Raw genomic sequence first — 25419 nt, 5'->3', positions numbered from 1 at the left:
TCAGTATCAGTTCCACTGGAGACTTCCTGTGTGACCATGACTCAGGGTATCAGCCCATGGGAATGAACCTTCCAGCCTGGGTCAAGGGACTCAGGCCAGGGGGGCTTGTGGTAGCCCTCTGAAAATAGCTGTATAAATAGTGCTTTGAAGTTGCAGCTCAGGCTGGATCTTGGGCTCAGCTGTGACTCAGCCCCTCATCTCGAAAATAGGGGTAATAGCCCTTCCCCACCTCAAAGTAGTGTTTTGAGGATAAATACATTAAAAATGGCATGGTGCTCAGATAATATGGTAATGGTTGTCATAAGTACTATACGTAGTGATTGACTTTAAAGACAAAAGGTATCATCAGTATAGTCTGAACTCCTGCACATTATAAGCCATATATGTAGTAAACTACTTTTCAGTATGAGAAAGGGATGCAGAATAGAGAGATCTGCTCAGTTAAACAGTCAGAAAAGAAAACAGACTAGCAGTCTGCCTATTAGATAAAGGTATAGAACATGACCGTCAAAGACACTGTAACCGGGGGGGGGGAGGGGGGACACAGCTGAGTAATGTCAGAGCTAGAGCTGTCGATTAATCGCAGTTAACTCATGTGATTAGCAGAAAAAAATTGATCGCAGTTTTAATCGCACTATTAAATAGAATTCCAATTGAAATTTATTAAATATTTTGGATGTTTTTCTACATTTTCATATATTCTATATTATAATTGAAATCAAAGTATCCTTTTTACAGTGCAAATATTTGTAATAAAAAACAAAACAGTATTTTTCAATTCACCTCACACAAGTACTTTCAAGACAAAGATTGTATTAAAGTGCAACTTACAAATGTAGATTTGTTTGTTACATAACTGCAGTCAAAAACAAAACAATGTAAAACTTCAGAGCATACAAGTCCACTCAGTCCTACTTCTTGTTCAGCCAATCGCTAAGACAAACAACATTTACAGGAGATAATGCTGCTTTCTTATTTGTAATGTCACCAGAGAGCGAAAACAGGCATTTGCATGGCACTTCTGTAGCTGGCATTGCAAGGTATTTACGTGCCAGATATGCTAAACATGCGTATGCCCGTTCATGCTTCCGCCACCATTCCAGAAGACATGCTTCCATGCTGATGATGCTCATTAAAAATGCGTTAATTAAATTTGTGACTGAACTCCTGGGGGAGGGGGGGAGAATTCCATTTCCCCTGTTCTGTTTTACCCGCATATTGCCATATATCACATGTTATAGCAGTCTCAGGTGATGACCCAGCACATGTTAATTTTAAGAATATTCTCACTGCAGATTTCACAACATGCAAAGGCGGCACCAATGTGAGATTTCTAGAGATAGCTACAGCACTCGACCCAAGGTTTAGGACTCTGAAGAGCCTTCCGAACTCTGAGAGGGACGAGGTGGGGAGCATGCTTTCAGAAATCTTAAAAGAGCACACTCCGAAGTGGAAACTACAGAACCTGAGCCACCAAAAAAGAAAATCAACTTTCTGTTGGTGGCATCTGACTCAGATAATGAAAATGAACATGCGTCGATCCGCACTGTTTTGGACTGTTATCGAGCAGAAACCATCATCAGTATGGACCCATGTCCCCTGGCACAGTGGTTGAAGCATGAAGGGACATATGAATCTTTAGCGCTTCTGGCAGGTAAATATCTTGCGACGCTGGCCACAACAGTGCCATGAGAATGTCTGTTCTCACTTTCAGGTGACATTGTAAACAAGAAGTGGGCAGCATTATCCCCCTCAAACGTAAACAAAAACTTGTTTGTCTGAGCAATTGGCGGAACAAGACATGGAACTGAGTGGACTGCTTTATTTTTGAATGCAGGTTTTTTTTTTGTTTTTTTACATAATTGTACATTTGTAAATTCAGCTTTCATGATAAAGAGATTGCACTATAGTACTTGTATTAGGTTAATTGAAAAAATATTTATTTTGGGGTTTTTTTACAGTGCATATACTTGTAATAAAAATAAATATAAAGTGAGCACTGTACACTTTGTATTCTGTGTTGTAACTGAAATCAATATATTTGAAAATGTAAAAAACACCCAAAAATATTTAAATAAATGGTATTCTACTATTGTTTAACAGTGCAATTAATCGCATGATTAATCCAGCCCTACTCAGAGTCATTGAGAATTTACTTTCCTAGAAAATCTCTTTAGGGCAGTCTGACCTTCAAAAGGCAATGGATGACAAAGAATGTGCAAGCCTGGGATAGCCCTGCCGAGGAGTATTCTATAGTGGGAAATTTCTTAATTTTACTAGCTATCAGAACAGCATTTTCTATAGCACATGAAAAGTTAAGAGCTTTGGAAAACCAAGGGATAATTAGAAGTTAAAGAACTGTATGCAGATATTATTTTACTTTCAGTAGCAGCCTGACATTAGCACTGATTTTGCTGGAAGAGTGAAGTGAGCCTGAATTATGGTTTTATAAAACTTTCAAAATACATGGCCGGCCTTAAAAACATAGTAAAAGATCAATTGTTTTATCCCATATGATTAAACAGCAGGTAAAGGGATTTAAGACAGCCACAAAATAGACCATCTCATTAACTTATATCTACAGGTCTTCCAACTGAGGTTACATTCAGCATTCCTTATTCTAGGCAGGGATGGTACAAACTATAAAACTGGACCATGGTGCTACTGAAAATCAACATAGTAAAATATTGGTGTGACTTTACTAGAAGCATATTGGCAATAAATGCAACTATATCATTAATGTCTTCAAAGTAATGTGCCTACAAGCATCTGGGATAACACTATTTCTTAGGACCATGCATCATCAGTTACATTTCCTACAGAGTTTCCTTGTTAGCAATGCTAAAATCACACAAAACTGTCATGCTACTGGGAAATAAATTTTCCCAAAATTGTCACTATAGAACTGTAAAAAATTGAAAAGTAATACCAATGTGATTAAAGTTCTTTAGCTACATAGAAAACAGTGTCATGAAATGAAATCTCAGTAACTCTGATTCAAATAAATGTTTTCATTACTGGTTAACAAAGAGAATGTTTCTAAAATGGATAATTTTATCTATATGAAATTGTTCAAAATATAAAATATACATCCAATAAAACAGCATATTGTTGGTTCAAGGACATGCACAGTACATAGTTGAATTCCACAGGAATTAGTTTATCACTACAAATTGAAGCCACTGGCTAAATAAAATGTGCCCTGCCTCAGCACTCCAGGAATTGGAAGAGTTAATGCAAACGTCTTGATAAAATACTTGGCACCTCTGTCTTGCCTTCCATCTCAAAGCAGTCTTCAAGTCATAATTAAGCTTCACCAACACCCTGTGACTCAGTTCTGTATTCTGCTGTTCTACAAGTGATGAAACTGAGGAAGAGAGAGGTTAAGTGACAAAGTCAGTGCTAGATCAAGGAACAGAACCCAAATCTCCTGATGCCAAGTCCTATGCTTTTAATCACTAGACCATGGTTCTCCTGCTTCATATTGAGTTTCACATTTTAATTACATATATTATACTGTAGCACTTATCTGTATGAATATGAAAACATATGCATATGATAATCTTTTTTTAAAGCAGCACACAGGGGAGGAGATGTATATTCCATAGCCACTGTGCCTGAGTAGTCTATTTTGTTTCAGTGTGAAGCTAACTGCAGTTTAAATAAAACTACATTAAATACCAGGGCCAGCTCTGTTTATATGCCTGAGTTGCTTTTAGCCTAATTCCCCACATTTTGTGTTCCACTGGTGACATGTGAGTAAGAGTCCCTTCAGGAAACACAGGCCCTCTGACTCCAGTTCCACCAATTAGGATACATTTTCCCTATTTTAGGAACATTTTAATACAAACATTAAAAACAAATAATTGACACCCAGGACCTCACCCTGGGTCCTTTTGGCCCCAGGCTACTAGCACATAGCTGAGATGGAATCTTGCCTTTACCACAGACCCAGCTGGTCACTGCGTCTTTGAGATAGTTTGAACTCCTCAGCACGCAACCAACATGGGAAAGACTTCTCTCTTCCTGTCACCTGTCTCTAAGTCTAGCAAACTCTTCTCCCTCCCTGTGGGGTTTGCTTCTCAATGGTTCTCTGTTACTCCATTCTGATGATCTCTGTAAGCTCGCGTCTCTTGTTCCTTCAGATCACCTACCATTCTTGTGTAGTCACTTCATATAACTTGGGTGCCATTGCACCCCTCACAAAAGGCTTTAGTCCATTTCTTCTGCTCTCTCTCGAATGGCTGGATCCTCACATGAGTGCCTGTCTCCAGGGCCAGTAGGTCCTTGGCAGACCTGTTGTACTCTAGTGCAGTGTTTCCCAACTTGTGTGCCATGGCACGCTATTGTGCTGTCAGGCACGAACAGAATTTTGGAATGGTCACTTGTGGGGAAAAATAATCTCATTTATTTTAATTAGTGTCAGACCCACATTGCATTTTGAGTTATTGCTCTTTGGGTGTACGTGCGTTAGACAGACATTGCATCATGCTACACTCAAATGAACTTGCTACCTGTGATACCATGCAAGCAGCCGTGTTTTCTTATCAACTGTTCAGTTTCAGTGGTGAATTTTGAACTGAAGACTTAAAAATGGAGAAATGTTTGAAGAAAGATTCTGGCCCAGCACCTCCAGATCTACTTTCAATGATGAAACGGAACGTGAACACAGCAAAGTCAAAGTGGTGAGCCGACGCTACTGTGGGAGTTATTTGCTATTTGGATTTTTATTTACAGGTGAACCATCTTGCCCTCTTCCACAATGTCTTCTATGTGGGAAGAAATTCTCAAGCCATGCCATGGGGCCAAATAAGTTAAAACACCACCTTACAAGCAAACATCTGTCCCTTGCCAACAAGCAAAAATAATTTTCGAGTGTTTGAAGGACCATAATGATAAACAAGTACAAATGACTGGAGAGCGTAACTGTTTCTGATTAAGTGCTGGATGCAAGCTACTTGGTTGCTGAGCTTGTGGTGAAGGCAAAAAAGTTGCATACAATCACAGAAAAGAAAAAGTGAAAGTAACGTTAGGTGTAAATGCAGTCAATGAAATTGCAAATGTTCCCCTTTCAGATAATATAATAAGTTACTATATTGATGATATGTCAGCTGACATTCAGATTGCTCCAAGAAAGAGTCAAATCAAGCAGAAGGTTTACACTGCAATTTGATGAATCAACAGATCTCAGTGGTCATGCTCAACTCTTGGCTAACACCGGGTACGTTCACGGAGATAGTATAAGATATTTTTATTTTGCAAACTGCTGCCAGGTCACACAACTGGAGACACAATATTAAGGGTGACAAGAACCTTCCCTGAAGAGGGAGAACTGCACTGGAAAAATTGTCCTAGTCGCACAGATGGGACAGCCTCTCTGACTGACAAAAATGAAAGGGATTGAAAGCAAGGTCAAAGAACAAAACCCAGCTGTGTTGGTGACCCACTGTTGCCTACACTGTGAAGCTCTTGTTGCCAAAACACTACCAGAGGAACTTTCTTTAGTGCTAGATGGAGCAGTAAAGGTAGTGAACTTCATAAAAATCATGGTCCTTGAAGTGTTGCCTTTTCTTGCAGTTTTGTGAGGAAATGGGAGCAGAACACTCAAATTTACTTTTGCACACAGAAATATGCTGGTTTTCCCCATGGAAAAAGTTCTCTCAAATTTGTATAAGCTGAGAGACTAATGTAAAATGTTCTTAACTTTGAAGGAATCTGCATACACAGACTTGATCACCGACGTGGCATGTTGTGCAAAACGTGCCCACCTGGCTGATATAGTCTACCCCCTAAATGAACTGAACAAGAAAATGCAAGCCTTCTAAACCACGTTTTGCTTTCAGCTTTCTAAATGCGTGAGATACAAAACATTGTGCGCCACATTCCACAATTGTGTACACATCATGCAATTGCATTCAAGTCATTTGTGGAACCGATATTCAATGCTCACGATGATTCCCTGGTCATGAGATGACCAGCCACACTCTGCAGCTACTGAAGTTTTCAACAGCCAGCTTTCGAAATCCATTGTGTGAGACGGAGCCACTGCACCGCAAAAATAATAGCGCTGCAATCCCCCAGTGTGCCGCCTAAACCTCTTTACAGTAAGTGAACATTAATGCAAGGTCACAAAAAGTGTGTGGGGGGGGCGGCAGTGGGGGAGGCGGAAACAAGGGGAGTTACATGGAAAATAAACATTATGGACACATCCAAAATTAATCTGAATTAAGAGCATTGAAAAGGAAGCCAAATTAACGAGCTGGTAGACTGGTGCTCTTTGATGAAGCTAGCAGCTAATGTGTCACATGATTTTGAGGTTCATTACAAAATCTATACGGAAGTTTCACAACAAAGGATAAAATAGGTACTTGAATTCTGTATTGATGCACACCCAGGGTAATCTGATAGACTACAAATTAGTTCAGTTGACAGTGACTCACTTGAATTAAGACTTTGTGCATTTACAGTGTGAATAATTATTGCAGACTCCTGAACAGTTTTGCATAGAATATTGCACCATAGTATCAAGCTGCTGCAAGACAATGATTTTGTTTCATAGACCAAATCTTGAGAGGTCCCAACCCAAACTGTAGCTCCAAGCAGATGGCAAATGCAGCAGCTTGTCTCTCTTCTGGAGAGAGCTGTTACGAGTGTTGAACACACCAGTGCTCTGCACTGAGAGTGCTGGTTTCCCCAGGATAGACCCCACTTTCTTAAGTCCCCTTTCCGCTCGTCTAATGGGGATTTAAAACTGACCCCCAAAGAGACACCCTTGCACAGAGGAACCCCCAACTGGTGAAGGCAGGCATGGCTGGCTCCATGCCATCTCTTCCTAGTCCCCCTAGCACACAGGGGGCATGCCATGGAGAATTCTAGGAGCAAAACAGGGCATGGCCAGAGCACACTAGCTTCTGAAGTCTTCACCCATATATTGGCCCTTGTGGAGCTGGTATAAGCCTACTGCTGCTCTAATTCACAGTGGGGGCCAAATTGGCTACCAGCTCTTCCCAGGATCTGATGGAGGAGAGGTAGACGGGGGCATTATTTTGCATCCTCCCACATCCCACCATGACTAAGGATTGTGCCCCCGTTGAAAAACTTATCTGATGGGCCAAAACTATTGTTTTGTTGAATTTTGGGGTACCCTGCAATCAGTAGCCCTGAAAACCTGATGTCTTTCATCCTTCATCAAAGGAAGAATGTGAGGAGATTCAGTGTGGAACTTAATGACTTCTCCATTCATCAATATTGTAATTCACCTTGACCATTATAGAGGTACAGTATTCATATTTTAAATGAATATGGTCCCAATATAGGAAGATTTTAAGCTAGCAGCATAATGTAGCAATTGGCATTTAATAGAGTATACAGCAGAGTACTCCAGCCTCCATGAAGTATATCTAAGAAATCTACCCATGCTATGTTATGTATGTGCATACATAAGCACACAAATGGATTTCAGTAACTGCCAAATGTACTTTACTGCAATAATTACAAAAAAAATAAAAAAATCAGTCATTCTGACCATAGACTCCCATGAAATCGTAATATTAATAAAAGCCGTGAGCAATTTTAAAATAAGGCAGCAGCAAAAATATATTTGGATTGGTGGTAGGTATTCACATGTAAAAAGGTACTGTGACCCAGTGGATAGGATACTGGAGTGTGAGTTGGGAGACCTAGCTTCTCCTCCCAACTTTGCCAATGACCTGCTGTGTAACCTTGGTCAACCTCGGTTTCCTCTCCTGTCCTTTGTCCTTGTCGTCTATTTACATTGTCAGCTCTTTGGGGCACGGGCAGTCTTTTACTTTGTTTTTGTACCATAGGGCCCTGATATCAGAGTCCTAGGTATGATCTGTAATGCAAAAAACAACAATAAAAGATAATGATCTATGGTGTTTTCTTTCAGTTCCCTTTCACCAGCCTGTTAGACATTTCCCCGAGGGCAGACTGCTCCACATTTGTCCTTTACAGGGATTCTTTTAACTTTTTACAGAAGCCTCTGGTACTGGCCACCATTGTATAATGGATTAAATGGACCACTGGCCGCTGGGCACTACTGTAACAAATTTTCAACTATATTAACACTAACAAGACAATTCCTATGTTCCTATCCAAATTATACAAATGGGAATCTTTATGGCCATTCAAGCTGATTTTTAAGAACTTAGCACATCTAAACTGGGAGGAGAGGTAGATATGCTGGAGGGTAGGGATAGGATACAGAGGGACCTAGACAAATTAGAGGATTGGGCCAAAAGAAATCTGATGAGGTTCAACAAGGACAAGTGCAGAGTCCTACACTTAGGACGGAAGAATCCCATGCACTGCTTCAGACTAGGGACCGAATGGCTCGGCAGCAGTTCTGCAGAAAAGGACCTAGGGATTACAGTGGACGAGAAGCTGGATATGAGTCAGTGTGCCCTTGTTGCCAAGAAGGCCAACTGCATTTTGGGATGTATAAGTAGGGGCATTGCCAGCAGATCGAGGGACGTGATCGTTCCCCTCTATTTGACACTGGTGAGGCCTCATCTGGAGTACTGTGTCCAGTTTTGGGCCCCACGTTACAAGAAGGATGTGGAAAAATTGGAAAGAGTCCAGCGGAGGGCAACAAAAATGATTAGGGGACTGGAACACATGACTTACGAGGAGAGGCTGAGGGAACTGGGATTGTTTACCCTGCGGAAGAGAAGAATGAGGGGGGATTTGATAGCTGCTTTCAACCACTTGAAAGGGGGTTCCAAAGAGGATGGCTGTAGACTGTTCTCAGTGGTAGCAGATGACAGAACAAGAGTAATGGTCTCAAGTTGCAGTGGGGGAGATTTAGGTTGGATATTAGGAAAAACTTTCACTAGGAGGGTGGTGAAGCACTGGAATGCGTTACCTAGGGAGGTGGTGGAATCTCCTTTCTTAGAGGTTTTTAAGGTCAGGCTTGACAAAGCCCTGGCTGGGATGATTTAATTGGGGATCGGTCCTGCTTTGAGCAGGGGGTTGGCTAGATGACCTCCTGAGGTCCCTTCCAACCCCGATATTCTATGATTCTGTGATCATAAAGCCGTGCTACTGATTAGAAATGAGTCCAAACTACAACTCTAAATCCTAAACCCCATGTATATTTTGGGGTGGAAGGGAAGAAAAAAAAAAAAGAATTTGGATTCAAGTACATGGGGCCTTTTCAGGAAGGACCAACCCCCCCCCCCCCCCCCCCAGAAGTTAGCTTTTTCAGCTGCAGTTCAGCGCACAGGAAGCACATAAAACAAAAAAGTATCACAGCACAAACTGGACCTGTAATCACTACATCAGAGCTACTGAGCTAATACTTACCTTTTTTGAGTGGAGCTACTTCGTACATCTTCCAAACTTCTTTCAAATGGAGCTCGTTAAGTGCTGCAGAGAGACAGCCATTTGCAGCGCACAACAGTTTCCCTAGTCCCTGCCTCAAAGAGCTGTCTTTTTGTTCTGTATTTATACAGCACCTAGCACAATGGAGTCCTGGTCCACGACAGGAGCTCCTGGACACTACAATGGTACAAATAAAAAAAAAACCAAGTTTTTACTGATTTTACAAAAGCCAGTAATTGTGCTACATATTCTTGCTTATCAACGACTGGCTCCTTATCTAGTTACGCAAAAAACAGAGTGAGCACTCCTGAAACATTTACTATACATGTTTTATTACTACTACAAAAAGTGTTTTCCGCGACTTTAACATTTTCACATAGTCTACAAAAAATGGGAACTTGTGGTTCGTTTGCTAATTCTCTCGAACAAAGACAGACTTCGCCTTTGTCAGCTTGGATTTAAAATGTTATCTAACTTGCAGACTTTACCATTAGTGGTTTCTGCTTGTTAATAAAGTTAATAGCTCAACATTTCTTAGGCTTCCTCGTTAACCTAACTCTAATTTCAGAGAATTGTGAGAACTGTTTCGATATAAGACAACAGAAAATATCATATTGCCTCTATATAAATCCATGCTATGCCCACATCTTGAATACTGCACGCAGATTTTGTCACCCCATCTCAAAAAAAGATATATTGGAATTGAAAAAGGTACAGAAAAGGGCAACAAAAATGATTAGGGGTATGGAACAGCTTTCATATGATGGGAGATAAATAAGACTGGGAGTTTTCAGCTTGGAAAAGAGACAACTAAGGGGGGATACAATAGAGGTCTCTAAAATCATGACTGGTGTGGAGAAAGTAAATGAAGTGTTATTTATTCCTCTCTCATAACACAAGAACTGGGGATCACCAAATGAAATCAATAGGAAGCAGGTTTAAAAACAAACAAAAGGAAGTATTTCTTCACACAACCCACAGTCAACCTGTGGAACTCTTTGCCAGAGGATGTTGTGAAGGGCGAGACTATAATAGGGTTCCAAAAAGAGTTAGATAAATTAATGGAGGATAGGTCCCTCAGTTGCTATTAGCAAGGATGGGCAGGAATGGTGTCTTTTGCCTCTGTTTGCCAGAAGCTGGGAATGGGCAACAGGGGATGGATCACTTGATGATTACCTGTTCTGTTCATTCCCTCTGGAGCACCTGGCATTGACCACTGTTGGAAGACAGGATACGGGGCTAGATCCAGCATGGCCATTCTTATGCTCTTATGTGTTTTTATTTCTGATTTGCCAAAAAGGTAGCTATTATTTACAATGCTTGTCCATTCTATTTTAGTAGCACTAGTGCATATTGATTAAATATAAACCAAGTTGTAGGAAGATTTTTAAACTTTGGTTTTGGATATTAATGGTGGTGGTACTTCTCACTTAATGTAGATTCACTTACACCTGTTTAATCCTCACTTAAATCAGTTTAGTTTAATTTAGTAATTTACTAGTATATGCTAAACAAAGGATTAAATGGGTTTAAGTGCATCTACATTAGGGGGTATCACCTATTTAACTACACAGATTTCAAATTAATTTAGTTAAGAATCATAGAATATCAGGGTTGGAAGGGACCTCAGGAGGTCATCTAGCCCAACCCCCTGCTCAAAGCAGGACCAATCCCCAATTTTTGCCCCAGATCCCTAAATGGCCCCCTCAAGGATTGAACTCACAACCCTGGGTTTAGCAGGCCAATGCTCAAACCACTGAGCTATCCCTCCCCCCTGTACAACTTTTCTAATATAGACAAGCCCTAAGTATTGGGACACAATTGCAAATATTGACATTTATCCAATGTGCATCCATGTACTACTATAATACCACAATGAATCTGCTCACTAGATTTGCTTCATTTGAGTATGCAATGTTTTCTCTTTAAAAAAAAAAATCCCTGAGAAGGTGAGTGGGGAAAGCCTACCTCCAAAACAGGTGAGACATTTAAGGAATGCCCTGAAGCTAAAGGTTAGTGAATGGCATGGTTAAGTAGTACTCAGCATACCACTACTCAGTCATTGGTCTAGAATTTAAATTGTTGCAGACAATAGATTAGAAGGACAATGGAAATGAGGCTCCAGCTTGGCAATGGGGAGCACAGGCCACTACCTGCACAGAGGTGGGTGATCACCCTGCAGCCCCCCAACCACCCTGGGCCAGGGACTCTGAATAAGGATGCACCAGACCCTGACAGAGTGCAATGGCCAGACCTGCCCCAAACACATCCCGGGGCCGTGCCCCTCTGCACCAGATGTGCCGCAATAGCAAGCAAAAGGGACCGAGTCTTACATACATGCCCACCCCAGCCCAGCCCCCCGAGGTGGTTGCCCGGCACCCAAACCAAATGTGCCCATTTGGGACTGCTGCCCAAGAGGGGCGCATGAATCAATTATTTTGCAGGGAAAGAGTAGAATTTGCAGAGGACATCAAGTCTGCGCTTGCACAGTAGCGCAGAATTCACCCAGGAGTACACACTGAGTCTGATCCAAATATAGCGGTTGTCTGGAGTTAACAAAACGTAAGGTAAGCAAAGTGTATGAACTCAAAAAACAAAGCAGCTTGCATATAGCTAGTATACATATATTCCTATCCATGTAAACATCATTCCTCTAATTTTATGCCCACATTTAATATTTTGTTTTAAATTAAACTAAACTCCTTCCGGTAAGGATGTTCTCTTACTATCAATTTCCCTAGCACCCTGCACAATGCTCTCCTCTCCTACCCCCCATAAAAATAAATCTAAAAAAAACACCTCATCTTACGTTTTTCCTGAGCTCAGCTGTTCTTAAGGGGGCTTATATCTAAAGATACTTATTGTCTGTCCATGCCCTTATTGCCTTCTCTCTCAGATGTACAAATTGTTTGTTCATCTGGCTTGGCTCTATTAGGACCCACATAATCTGGCATCAGAGTCAGCGAGCAAAAACAGCAGCATTTCTACACAGGGTCCTAGAATTTGCCATCCTAACATACACAATTGCTACAACTGTCATCCCATCTACCCCAGTTGAATTTAAATATCTAGTTAAAAATGGTTGATAGGATGTTAATAAGACACAGTCCAGGGTAAAATCCATGTAAAGAAAGAAGATAACACTTATGTGAAATAACTAAATATTGTTACATCATTTATATCTGTAGTTCTTGTGGTGATAAAGGTACGAGACCACATTTCCAGGGCCACCCTGCTTTTTGTTTTATACAGGAAAGAATCAAGTAAACACAAATAGTTTTCAGAAATTGCTTCAGCAGTAATTACACTGAAATTTCTTTTAAATTACTACTGTCTACATCTAAGCCTACATCAGCCATTCAATAATGGCTTTTTATCATTTATTTTAACAAAAGAGCAATGATCTTTTCTCACATTTGCTCCGCTGCCATCTACTTGAGGAGCTCTGTGGCAGGGCCGGCTCCAGGCACCAGCATTCCAAGCCGGCGCTTAGGGTGGCAGTTAGAAAGGGGCGGCAGTTCCTCCGGCCGCGGTGGCAAATCAGCGGCAGCTTCTTCCTTTTGCTGTCCGCGACAGCAGTTTTTTTCACTGCTTGTGGCAGCAAAAACTGTAGAGCCGGCCCTGCTCTGTGGAACTTGAAGAACAAAATATATGTTTCCTATAAGCTACATGCTTATTTAAATTTCATTTTTTGCTTTCTTACCAAAATCAAAGATATAAGTTTTACTCTTATGAAACCGAGCTGGACCACATCTGTCTAGATAGATTTTAAATAAACTGGTTTTGCAATATTTGCATTGAAATATATGGGAAGAATCTGAATAAACCGAAACATGATCAACACACTAACATATTATTGTATCTTATTGAAAAACCTAGTTAGATAAAGTGGATTTTCACAAATTGCTTGCTTTTCTCCTCTTTATCTTTACCTCAGTCCATTACATAACTGGTTATAGATTGCTCTACTCTAACATCCATACTCAAGATGCAAGTGCATTAGTCAGCATTAGCAGATTGCAGCAACATCTTCCAGTTTGCATAGAATATAATTCACCCAAAGTATGAGAAGGCATTTTACAATTAAAAGAAAACAAACGGGAAATGAAGATTAAGTGGCCTACTAGCTAAAGTTTTAGCTCCACAAAGTGCTGAGAAAAAGCATCCCTGCAACTTGTGAAAATGTCAAATATTCCGTTAATGGCCTGGTGCTTACCAGCAAAGCTAAAAGTAAAACAAGGTCAGCAGGCTTTGAAGCAGGGGTGAGCAAACTACGGCTAATGGGCTGGATCCGGCTCATCAGGGCTTTGGATCCGGCCCGCAGGACTACCACCCCTGTGGCACCATGGGCCCCGCGCCGCTCCCAGAAGCGTCAAGAACCACGTCCCTGTGGCTCCTGGGGAGGGTGGACAGAGGGCTCCGTGAACTGCTCTTGCCTGGGGTACCTCCCTCAAAAGCTCTCATGGGCCAGGAACAGGGAACTGCAGCCAATGGGAGCTTCGGGGTAGGTACCCAGAGGCAAGAGCAGCGTGCAGAGCCCTCTGCCCCCCTCCCCCAGGGGCTGCACAGATGTGGTGCCAGCCACTTCCCAGAGTGACACGGGGCTGGGGCCAGCAGGGAGCCTGCCCTGGCCCCGGTGCACACCGCTGCCACCCTGGAACTGCTCCAGGTAAGCGGCACCAGGCTGGAGCCTGCACCCCGCACCCTAGCTCCCTGCCGTGATTCCTCTGCCGAACCCCACATCCCTCCTGCTCCCTGCACCACTGCCCTGAGCCCTCTCCCGCACTGTGCATCCCCTCCTGCACCCCACCATCTTCCCTGAGCCCCCTCGTACACCCTGCACCCCTCCTCTGCCCCAACCTCTTGCCCTGAGACCCTTCCTGCACACCACACCCCGAACTCCATCCTGCACCCCAACCCCCTGCCCCAGTCCTACATTCATAGCCCTGCATGTAATTTCCCCATCCAGATGTGGCCCTCGGGCCAAAAAGTTTGCCCACCCCTGCTTTGAAGACACGTTTGAGGTGCTGGTGCTATCTTATACAAAAAGCTTAATGCAAAAATCAGAACTCAAGCAAGAATGGGGTGACAGTGGACGAGAAGCTGGATATGAGTCAGCAGTGTGCCCTTGTTGCCAAGAAGGCCAATGGCATTTTGGGATGTATAAGTAGGGGCATAGCGAGCAGATCGAGGGACGTGATCGTTCCCCTCTATTCGACATTGGTGAGGCCTCATCTGGAGTACTGTGTCCAGTTTTGGGCCCCACACTTCAAGAAGGATGTGGATAAATTGGAGAGAGTCCAGCGAAAGGCAACAAAAATGATTAGGGGACTGGAACACATGACTTATGAGGAGAGGCTGAGGGAATTGGAATTGTTTAGTCTGCGGAAGAGAAGAATGAGGGGGGATTTGATAGCTGCTTTCAACCACCTGAAAGGGGGTTCCAAAGAGGATGGCTCTAGACTGTTCTCAATGGTAGCAGATGACAGAACGAGGAGTAATGGTCTCAAGTTGCAGTGGGGAAGGTTTAGATTGGATATTAGGAAAAACTTTTTCACTAAGAGGGTGGTGAAACACTGGAATGCGTTACCTAGGGAGGTGGTAGAATCTCCTTCCTTAGAGGTTTTTAAGGTCAGGCTTGACAAAGCCCTGGCTGGGATGATTTAACTGGGAATTGGTCCTGCTTTGAGCAGGGGGTTGGACTAGATGACCTTCTGGGGTCCCTTCCAACCCTGATATTCTATGATTCTATGATTCTATGAATCATTGCAGCATGCAGGAAGCCAGCGACTGTATTCTGAACCAGGGGAAAAAAAGAGCATTTAGCAAAATCAGGATGCAGGCAGAAAGAGCACTGCAGTAATACAAACTTCTTTTGTTAGTAAGCACTGACAGACAATGATCCCTGCATCTACAAAGGAAAGTGGATGTTTTATCCTGAACAGACCACCACAATTTCCAAGTGTTCGGATTTATGAAGCAATACATTTTTAGATACAAGAGAATTAAAACGTGACCACCACGTTATTACCAAACATCTGTTCTTAAGAGAACCTCAGATCTCTACCCAGACACATTTTAGAATAAACCACCCATTCACAGCTACAGAGATAATCTACTGCAGAGCAGCTTAAAATTTAGTCATTTACAGACAAAGCAGAAAATTGTCACAACAGGACCAAAGGGCAAAAATGGGTCATGTGGATTATAGTAAGTGTCCAATCATAACACCAGAATATGGCCCCAAGCAATGGCACATACAGTAGCTATTGAAGAGAACTGGTGCATAAGAACCTAAAACATGCAATTTCCAAGGAGCAATTACATTAGTCTTAAGTAATAAAACAGGACTTTTGAGAAAGTAAGGATGGTATCAGATCATCCAGATGAAGCCCTTTGATAGCTCAGCAACCCCCTATACTTCAGCATTATTATTCACAGTACTGAACACACACCACCATGTCAAGACACCCCTCTCAGAAAGCTCACCAGTATGAGGCCTAACCAAGGCAATCCCAATACTAAAAACTGATCAAATACCAGGCCGGGAGCTATCACCAAGCAATTTTACTTATAAACACATAAATTTGTTGAATTATTATTCATCTTCAGGAGCATCAGGAGTTTCTTTATTAAAAGAAGGAATACAGTAGAGCTTCAGAGTTACAAACACTAGAGTTACAAACTGACCGGTCAACCGCATACCACATTTAGAAGCGGAAGTACACAATCAGCCAGCAGCAGAGACCAAAAAAAAAAAAAGAGCAAATACAGTAGAGTACTATGATAAATATAAACTGCTAAAAAATAAAAGGAAATTTATAAAAAGATTTGATGAGGTAAGGAAACTTTCTGTGCTTGTTTCATTTAAATTAAGATGGTGAAAAGCAGCATTTTTCTTCTGCATAGTAAAGTTTCAAAGCTCTGTTATGTCAATGTTCAGTTGTAAACTTTTGAAACAACCTCCATTCCCGAGGTGTTCGTAACTCTGAAGTTCTACTGTAATAGATACAATAAAAGAGAGACAGCATGCATAGGACAGGACAGAAATTAGGAGATTTGGGTTCTAAATCTCCTTCTGCCACTAACGTGCTGAAGTACCTTGGGCAAGTCACTTCATCTGTCTGTGCACACTTTCTCCTCGAACCCTTTCCCTTCTTGTCTACTTTGTAAATTCTTCGGGGCAAGGGACAGTCACTATGTGTTTGTATAGGTACCTAACAATGGGGTCCCATCCCAGCTTTGTCCACTAGGCACAATTATTTATTAATAATAATAAAAAAGGAAAGCCAGTATAAGGTATTCTGCTTGAGACGCTCAGTCTGAGCAACTGAGACACTTACTGCTAGTCTACTATTCTGTTATGAAAAGATTTAGTACACAAGTACTGGAATGCAGATTAAGGACCATCAGACTTACACTTTCATATAAAAGCAAGTGTAGGCAGCTTATGAAGTTTAGTATCACTGAAAAAAGATCCTCCAGCACAGAAGCCCGATTGGTTTTTTGAATATCACACAATTAAAGCACATTTAGAATTAGAGTGCAAGGGGGGCGAGACATTAACAAGGGAAACCCCAAATCTGGAATTACTGCCCTGGAAGAGAAGTTACTACAAAGTGATTAACAACAGTCTGTAGGAGGAGGACTAGTCTTTTCTATTACTCATCTGAAGAAACTCTTTAGATAACCCTGCTGCCCACAAATATATGGAGAGCCTGGTAACAGTAAAGATGGCCTACAGTTCTCCAGTGGACAGTACATGGACTTCATGTTGCTAAAAGCCAAGCCAGTCAACCAAAATGAAAAACCTCAATATACAGAGGAGGATACAGTGCTTCAAGCACAGGACTGGGATTCAGGTGTTTGAGGTCTAGTGCTGACTGTTAGACTTATGACCTTGGGCAAATCAAACTGTGCCTTGTTTTCCCTTCTGTAACAGAGAAAAGATTGCATACCTACTTCAAATGGGGTGTTTTGCAACTGATGTTTGTGTAACAGCTGTTGATGGAAACTTCTGTACAGAAGTACAACAATCGGCATTTTCAAACTCAGCATTCAAATCCATACTTACGACCCCAAAGAGCCAGATTATCAGAGTTGTAGTGCACCAACAACTTCCACTGAAGTCCGAGAGCATTGTGGGTATTCAGCACTACTTTAAAAAAAATCAGGCCTTTCCTTTAGGCAATTAAATATGGATTTGGATGCCTAATCAGCATCCAAGTTTACCACATATTGTCCATAACTCTTACAAGTATAAATGAATTTGGCAATCCAGAATATGGTTTAAAACACAGATTGTCCACTTGCTACATGAAATCATTAACAGAGTGTAGTGCTGTTTTCTTAAACCCAACAGATATCAGTAAAAAAGTATGGTCCAAAGCCCATCAGTGACTGTATAGATAAGTCTCTAAATAGACTGCTGAGAACAGGTTAAAAATTACAGCAAAGGCTCCTAATAGAAACAACTGTGGAAAAATTATTTTCATTTAAAGGATGATCCCTATGGTATGATGTTGTAGCATCCCTTTGCAGGAATAGGCTCCTAGCATGAAGCAAAAATAGCCAGCATAGCAATTACTGCAGCTCGATTATTTCCACAATTCTAGTCATTAAAAAGGCAGCTTATAATATGATGGCATCAGTCATTGTATCTGAAATGAAAATTTCCGTCTTGCATGTTTTTGCCTTGGGTAATAAAGTTAAGCTCCCCCGACAGTTGTGTAAAAAGTAAAGCTGGTCTAATAATGAACCACAGATTTGTGAACAAACAGCTCAATTTAGATTTGCTGCTACTCGTGGAGTCATTATTACTTACAAGTATTAAGATAACCATCAGGAATTCATAAAAATGCTCATGAATCCCTGAAGTTTCACAAATTGATAATGTACTTGGCATTCTTCAGCTAAGTTTTAGCTGGCCAATCAGGGAGAAGTATCACGAGCCAAATACATGCCATGAATAGGGAAGAGTCAAAATGAAATATTCATAAGCCATTCACAAATGACCCAGAGTCTGAAAACCAATTTGTCTGAAATATACAGAGTACTAATGAGATCAGTCTCTATTCTTAAAGCCAAAAAAACCCAAATTAAATTGAATTGTCAGTTGAGAGAATGTAATTTGACCAGCTCCAATCAAAAGCCAGGCAACTATTTTTCATTGCGTATGCAATTCTTGACCTGGCCTGCACACACCTAAGTCAACAACATTATTTGATGTGCTTGTGATTTATGAATGTGTTTCTCAATCAATCTAAAAACACCTTACTAACTAGCAGTCTGATCCTAAGCATGAGAGTAACTTTACTCACATGAATAGCCCTTTGGAACTCGAGAGATTACTCACATTACCATCACGCATAAGTGTTTCCAAGGTCAGGTTTTAGGACTGTTTGATTTAAACACTCAAGTAGCCAGTTTGCTCAGTCATTTCTTACATGCAATAAACACACTATTTTGTTCCATGTTCATGGCATTCTAAGTATCATCATCTTGCATTTAACTGCTGGTTAATTATATATAGCAGAGCAACTGGATGATAAAAAGCAACATTATTTTTATAATCTCACTTTAATATTCTATTCCTGCCTCTTTTACCAACCCACTTACCCTCTGTATTTGTTTCCCTATGTGCAAAATGGGAAGAAGGCTACTTACCTCACAGGTAAATTGTGAGAATTTATTCTGGTTTATAAAGCAATTTTGGAGGTCCTCCAAATCTTCAGTTAGATGTTGCTAATGGAGGGTAAAAAAGCATTATAGTCTTCCCTACTGAATACAAATCCCTTGTAAAACACTGAAAATTCTATTATAAATGTATAGGTGTATTTTTAATCCTTCACTGCCACTCTCCGAGTCTCTTCTATTTAGCTGTAGTTAGGCAAAATCTCATCACAACAAGAGCACTGATTTGCTTTCAACCAAATTAAGCTATTTCACAAATTTCCTAAATCCTTGTAAAGCAATTTCTAATTTGAGAGGGGAGAAAATGCAGACATCAGCAATATTTTTAAATAAAAATAGGCATGGAAGGCACAAGTAATTTCATATAGAGGACTTACAAATAGACCAGCAGTAGCAACAACCATGTCAGCAGGTTTTTCCTCCCACATCCACCATCCCTAGACTTCCATTATCTCACACAAGTTGCAAAGAGAGTGGCTTGTAAACAGACACTGACTTTTCAAAACCGTGACTGTTGAGAGAGGATTGCCAGCTTTAACCTTGAAGCTAAGGAGCATCCCCAAGGAAGCAAACCACAAGCTGGGGTTTGTTTTTTTAATTCAAAACATATCAGTAAACAGTAGAAAAATGTATCAAAACTAAACTTGTTTACGAACTCTGCAAGCTAACAGCCTGGATGCAATGCATAAATCCAAGTCATGTCAGACAGCATTCCAGAATAATGTGTCAAAGTAAAAGCAGAAAGACTTGTCTGTTTGTGGGAAACAATTGGGTCAGTTTGCTGGCAAGCCCTTTAGACTCCTTTACATTGAATCAAACCCATTATTCAATGCCAGGCTTCCTTTATAGTTTAATATACAGAGATATTGCAAATGAGACTTAAGAAATGTCTCAATTAAGTACCTACACTATACATACATTTCTGGCCATAGTATGTTGGTTATGTCTTTTTTCTTCACTAATTAAATGCATCCTGGAGTAGTTTTTGTTGGTGGTGGTTTCGGGTGGGGAGGGGAAGGAGGTTGTGGCAAGATGCACTAAAGGTGATCTTTCCCTCGTGTAGATCTCCTATAAAGGTAGCAGTGTTGCTCTGGGATAGATTTTAGGGAGGAATTCCAAGGAGCGACAGAGTCCTTCTTTAGGGAACTCCCCCTCAGAGGGGCTCAGTGCAACCTGTGGACTCTGCTGACCCAGACAGCCAGCATTCCAGGATAGGTCTCTCTTATGACTGTGCATTGCTGTAGGCCTCATTTGTCACTGAATCAAGAAGGTCAGGGACATTTACATGTGTTGTCCACAATACATTAAAGTAACTGATTCCATAAGAATCAATGTCCACATATTTTAACATTATTCGTAGCATCCAGAAGATGAAAAAAAATCTGTTATGAATGGCCAGATGCTTTAATGGATTAATTACTGACTGGTCTTTAAATCTCTGTCTGCAGATCAAGACTGACCCAGTGACCAAAGTTAAAAAAAATATTCACATATTTTGCAGCCTCTTATATGAATCCCAATTTAAAAAAAAATATTTTATTGAAAGTCTATTTAGACATTTACACCATGTTCATCACTGTCATTTAAAATTCAGAGATGCATCTGAGACAATGTCAGTTGTGAAGTCCTCTATTTACGCTGGAAACAGAACACAGGCAGTGGCAGTACAAATTCCGTGCAAATCATATAGCAAAAAAAAAAAAAAAAAAATCACACAAGAAGCCACTTTTAAGTCCATTCCATTGTTGGCCTCTCTGCCTACACTTGCACCGTTATCTCATTGGCAACTGTGATGGTGAATTCTATGACTGACACCGTCCAGTAGGAAACGAACTGGGACCAACAACTCATTTCACATAAGCCACAAAATTACCTTGACATAACTTTTGATCATTAGTTTTGACCCAGTTCAAGTCCATAATGTCCTAACGGTGAAAGTCTCATGTCTTTCCAACTACATGAGCCAGTCTCTCTTTTAAATAGCACCCAAATATAATAGTATGAAACACAAGTGGTACACACGAACAAGTGCACCACAACTTTAAGTCCAATAAAACAAGCTCTAGATAAATGACACTGTTCAATTGCAGAACACTTAATTGTGAAGGAGGAAGGGATCTGTCCAAAAGCAAAACCAGTTAATTATTACGAAAGGTGGTACAGCCGCTACCAAAACTACTCTCCCACTTCCACCAGGAGTAAGCACAGCATTGTTCCTTTATGCATTTAAAGGGACTTTAAGCCTACCTACCTCCAGAGCACATATGCAGTCATGCTACTGTGCGTTCTACATAACAAACCCCTATACCATAGCGCTGCCTCCATAACTGCTCCAGGGAGAAGAACTAAGTGTTCACTACTACAAGACTTTACAAAAATGCACAACACTGCCAGATGAAAAATTCACCGTTTTTAAACTGTTATTTTACACGCTGTTGACCTTATTAACCATGTCATTTTCAACCTACTGACATTTTAAGAGCACAGAGAGCAGATCAGTGGAATGAGGAAGACTGACATGGCATAATTAAAAGGCTTTAGTGCTGCCCTCCCCCATACAAAATAAAAATGGCAGTCTTGGTAAAATGCATGCAGCATAAGCACTTTATTTCAAAAGAAAATCCCAAAACATGGCCAGAAATCTTTGCAGAAGGGACGCTATCTTAAATGACTATTTCTGGTACAATCGTGCTTTAAGACATATTTTTAGAAGTCCCTTGTATAAAGGCAACAGTAATTTTAATTGAATATAAATAATGTTAAATCAAGCATTTGTTATACTTACCTCCTACAGCACAACCAAAACACTGTTTAAAAAGGACTCCATGGATACAGAAGGAGCCTTACAAATGAAAGTGAGTCTCCCTAATTTTACACTTGCTTTTACAGCACTGTCATATTGTTTCCACAGGCACAGCACCCTGAGAACTCGTGCAAAGTCACTGCATAATTGAACCGCATATTGTTACAAAATAAAGATTCTAAACGTTTAATCGGTCAGTGAGTTCAGGGTGGCAGTGAGGGGGGGAATTGATCTTGCATTCGACTACCATTTCATGTTCTAAGTCACAACCATGTATCTATTATACCGGTACCTCCATTTGAATGCCCCCTCCACCCCATCCCAATCCCCCCTTCCAAAACAGAACAACGTGAAGCTTATCACAAGCCACTCAAAGAAAAAGCAATTAACATTAAAAGGTGTGTAAATCAGTCAGTCAACTAGTTCAATGCGTAATGGGGGCAAAGAACAGTATTTCACATAGAAAAGAGGTACGAATTGCCCCAATTCGGCTAGTTGTTATTCTCATTTCCTACTTCAGAGATCCAAAATCAACTACTTAAAATGAGACAAAAGAATCTTTAGAACCTTAATATTTCCAGTCTTTACTGATAAAAATTGCTAGACTGAATGACTAATAGTTATTCATCTCTAGATCATGAAACCATATATTGCATCAATATTAGAAAAAAAGTATATATATTGTGCATTTAGTACTAACCTTATAAAAGCTGCATTTACTCCTCTTGGCTAGAGATGATTAATAGTTTTGGTAAAATCCCTTTATGTGCTCTTCCAGCTTACTAATTCAAAGCTTCCATTAACACACTCCATTGCAGATAATTGCAGACAGCACACGCTTCCCTGCTTTTGCCAGTCCCCAACACAGTAAGGATAATCACATTCCAGCGGGGAGTGAACAGATGGTGGATTCCATGGTAACCAATTCTCCTAAGGCTATTGGTAGAGTGTGTGACTACCACTTATTGGGTAACAATCACTCTTTGTGCTTCAGCCTTGCAAATCCTTAATGAAGGGACATATAAGCTTCTAGCACTTACTGGGCATGCCTAAGCAGGTGTTTTGCCATTTAAACAAGGCACTGCACCACAACAAAAGCTTTCATCTGGATTTAACCTTGATCAGGTCTATGCCTAATATTTCGGGTAGGTTTAATGCTCAAGAATAAGATCACACAAAGCTCAACTTGAAGTCTATTAAAAATAGCTCTCAACAGTTATGGACACAATTATCTTCTAGATTTATTTTTCACCTTAATTTCCAGAAGGGTTGAGTGCACTCATTCAGTCTTTTTTTTCTCTAATGAATTAATTTCCAAACCACACTGGATAGATTGAGATTTATATTATGTCACAAGCAAACAAAACAGCTGCTAAAATTTAAATCTTATTAATAAAACAATACAAGAACGTAGGAGTGTTAGGTAAATTAAGTCAATGCTAGTATGGAACAAAAATAATTGCCAGAACAATTTTCCAAAGGATGGTTTATTTCCACTGGAAAAGGTTTCATACCTACTCTGTTGGAACACTTGCTGCATTTTCTGGAGCTACTATGCTTTGCCTTACCTAAAAATGTTCTAATCTCCTAATTTAGGGTTTTATTCCACAAGAATATTGCAATTCCTTGCTTTTGTTGTTAGAGCCTCTGCTAGGTTCTCTGTCTCCTCATCCAGCAAGACTAAAGCTGATTCAGCAGCCAAAAGCTACCTGTTCTCCACAAGCAGTCTGAATATGAAACAGAGAGGAGAGAGTCTAGAAAATGCTCTTTGGACTGTGTAGTAACTGAAGCTATTCATCTCACCTGACCATACCCATCTAGCAAGAAACCTGCATTGACACATGTAGCGGCCCAATGGAGCACTCCTAGCAAAATCCCCAGTGACATTATTTTGGAGGACAGGAAGAGCAGGGAAGTGGTTTTTCCAAGAACAATTGATAGCAGTCTTGCCTGCAGAGAAGAGCCTTGAAGGCATACATTAAGGCTTTAATTGCATGCCATTCTCATTCAAAATAATAAGAGCCCTATTTAGTGACAGAGCATGCCTGTCAGTTTACCAATATTTTGTGGGTGGGATCAGTTTACAAGTTCAGCCTTTCACTGCCTCGCCCTCCAAAACTCTGTCATTCATACTTTACAGTGCTTTGGAAAATGGAAGAGGATTTCTGTAAACTGATGCCAAACCACCCAGTATCTGGATCCAGCTTAAGCATGGGGAATTTCCAATTCAACAGACTTACTATACAGGGGCGGGGGGTGGCGAAAGAAAAACCAACCAACCAACCTTTTCCCCTCCTTCTCCGACAATACTGCTCTTATATTCCGCTAGCTAGCCCTGATCCTGCAGGCCTATTAGCAATTCCTATAGGAGAATGAGAAGCCGTCTATTGGAACCCACTGTGATAAATCTTACTATTTCCCTGCAGATGATGCTACACACCATGAGACCACTCAGTGCTGCCCTTTATTCCTGGATCCTCAATTCCTTTCATTCTCACTGCACTGCTGAGCTATACAAGTTGATATAAAAAGAACTAAGCTTATATAAAAAAAAGAACAAAAACTATATAGTTATAAATTAAAATAAACCAAACTATCGCTAATAATTTGTTTTAGGGTAGCACCTAGAGACTACTGGAGAGATTGGAGCCCCATTGTTGTAGCTACTGTACAAACACGTAAGAAGAATCCCTGCCCCAAAGAGATTACAGTCTAAATAGATGAAATAGACAAAGGGTAGGAGGAGAAAGAGGCACAGGCAGGCTAAGTGGCTTACCCATAGTGTCAATCAGTGGCAGAGCTGGGATTAAAACCCAGGCAGTACCCTGTTCATTAGGCCACACTGCCTCCCAATGTTAACTGATGGCTGAAATGCTTTACAAGTGACATTGGGCTTCAGAAGCCCAAAACTAGACCTGATATTTTCCCTCATGTCTGTGTAGACCTCAGACAATTCTCTCCGCAAATTCCTATCCATTCCCGTTCCAAAGCCACGACATGCAGGTTAGAATGCTGGCCAGCAAGGAACAGAGAAACCACCACCTCACACTGCTGAAATGAGAATACTCAGGTGGAACTGGGTAAGAGGAGAATTGATAGGTGACAATGAAATGGTACAAGCTGTGATGCAAGTAGCCCCTGTGACGTTTCACTCCATATTCTTTATGAAAATATGCTTATGATATGAATATGACAACAGATATACTTTAGGCAAGAGGAGTCTTATAAGATATCATTGGAAATATTATAATTTCCTGAACGTAATTATCCAATTTGTATGCCTGTATCATTTCTGTGTCTGAAATTAGGAATATTGACTATCTACTTTGGGTGACGCCCACTGCTAGGACAATGGACTGTGAAAAGGTCTGGCCTTCCTGCGGACACTCCATACTGCCACTGACTCAAACACTGTGAGACTGTGGGAAACAAAGGATTCCCATCTTATGAAAATCCTATTTAAGGGTGGACTCCTCCTCTCCATGGCTTGTCTGCCCAAGAAGAAAGATTGCTAAAGCCACCTGAAGGGAAAGTGGAGGGGGGGGGGGAAGGGGAAGAGTCCTGACTGAGACAGGGGGTCC

General features: G+C 40.9%; 1 protein-coding gene and 1 long non-coding RNA gene across 4 annotated transcripts in view; both read right to left on the bottom strand.

The window, feature by feature from the left end:
• Positions 1-25419, bottom strand: part of FGD4 (FYVE, RhoGEF and PH domain containing 4) — a 187222-nt gene that overhangs the window by 92064 nt on the left and 69739 nt on the right. The gene's annotated exons all lie outside the window — the stretch shown is intronic.
• Positions 3022-22940, bottom strand: LOC140902123 (uncharacterized). Of its 2 annotated transcripts, none has more exons than XR_012156013.2 (3): positions 22539-22940; positions 9325-9519; positions 3022-3367 (listed from the first exon to the last, which is right to left on the bottom strand). It is a non-coding gene; the product is annotated as an uncharacterized LOC140902123 (long non-coding RNA). The 2 variants fall into 2 exon arrangements; XR_012156012.1 differs by lacking the exon at positions 3022-3367 and adding an exon at positions 6919-7855.

Source organism: Lepidochelys kempii, chromosome 1 (genome assembly GCF_965140285.1).
Source record: "Lepidochelys kempii isolate rLepKem1 chromosome 1, rLepKem1.hap1, whole genome shotgun sequence".
Classification (NCBI taxonomy): domain Eukaryota; kingdom Metazoa; phylum Chordata; order Testudines; family Cheloniidae; genus Lepidochelys; species Lepidochelys kempii.
Note: the sequence above shows the minus strand (reverse complement) of the source record. Positions and strands in the feature narration are given on the sequence as shown.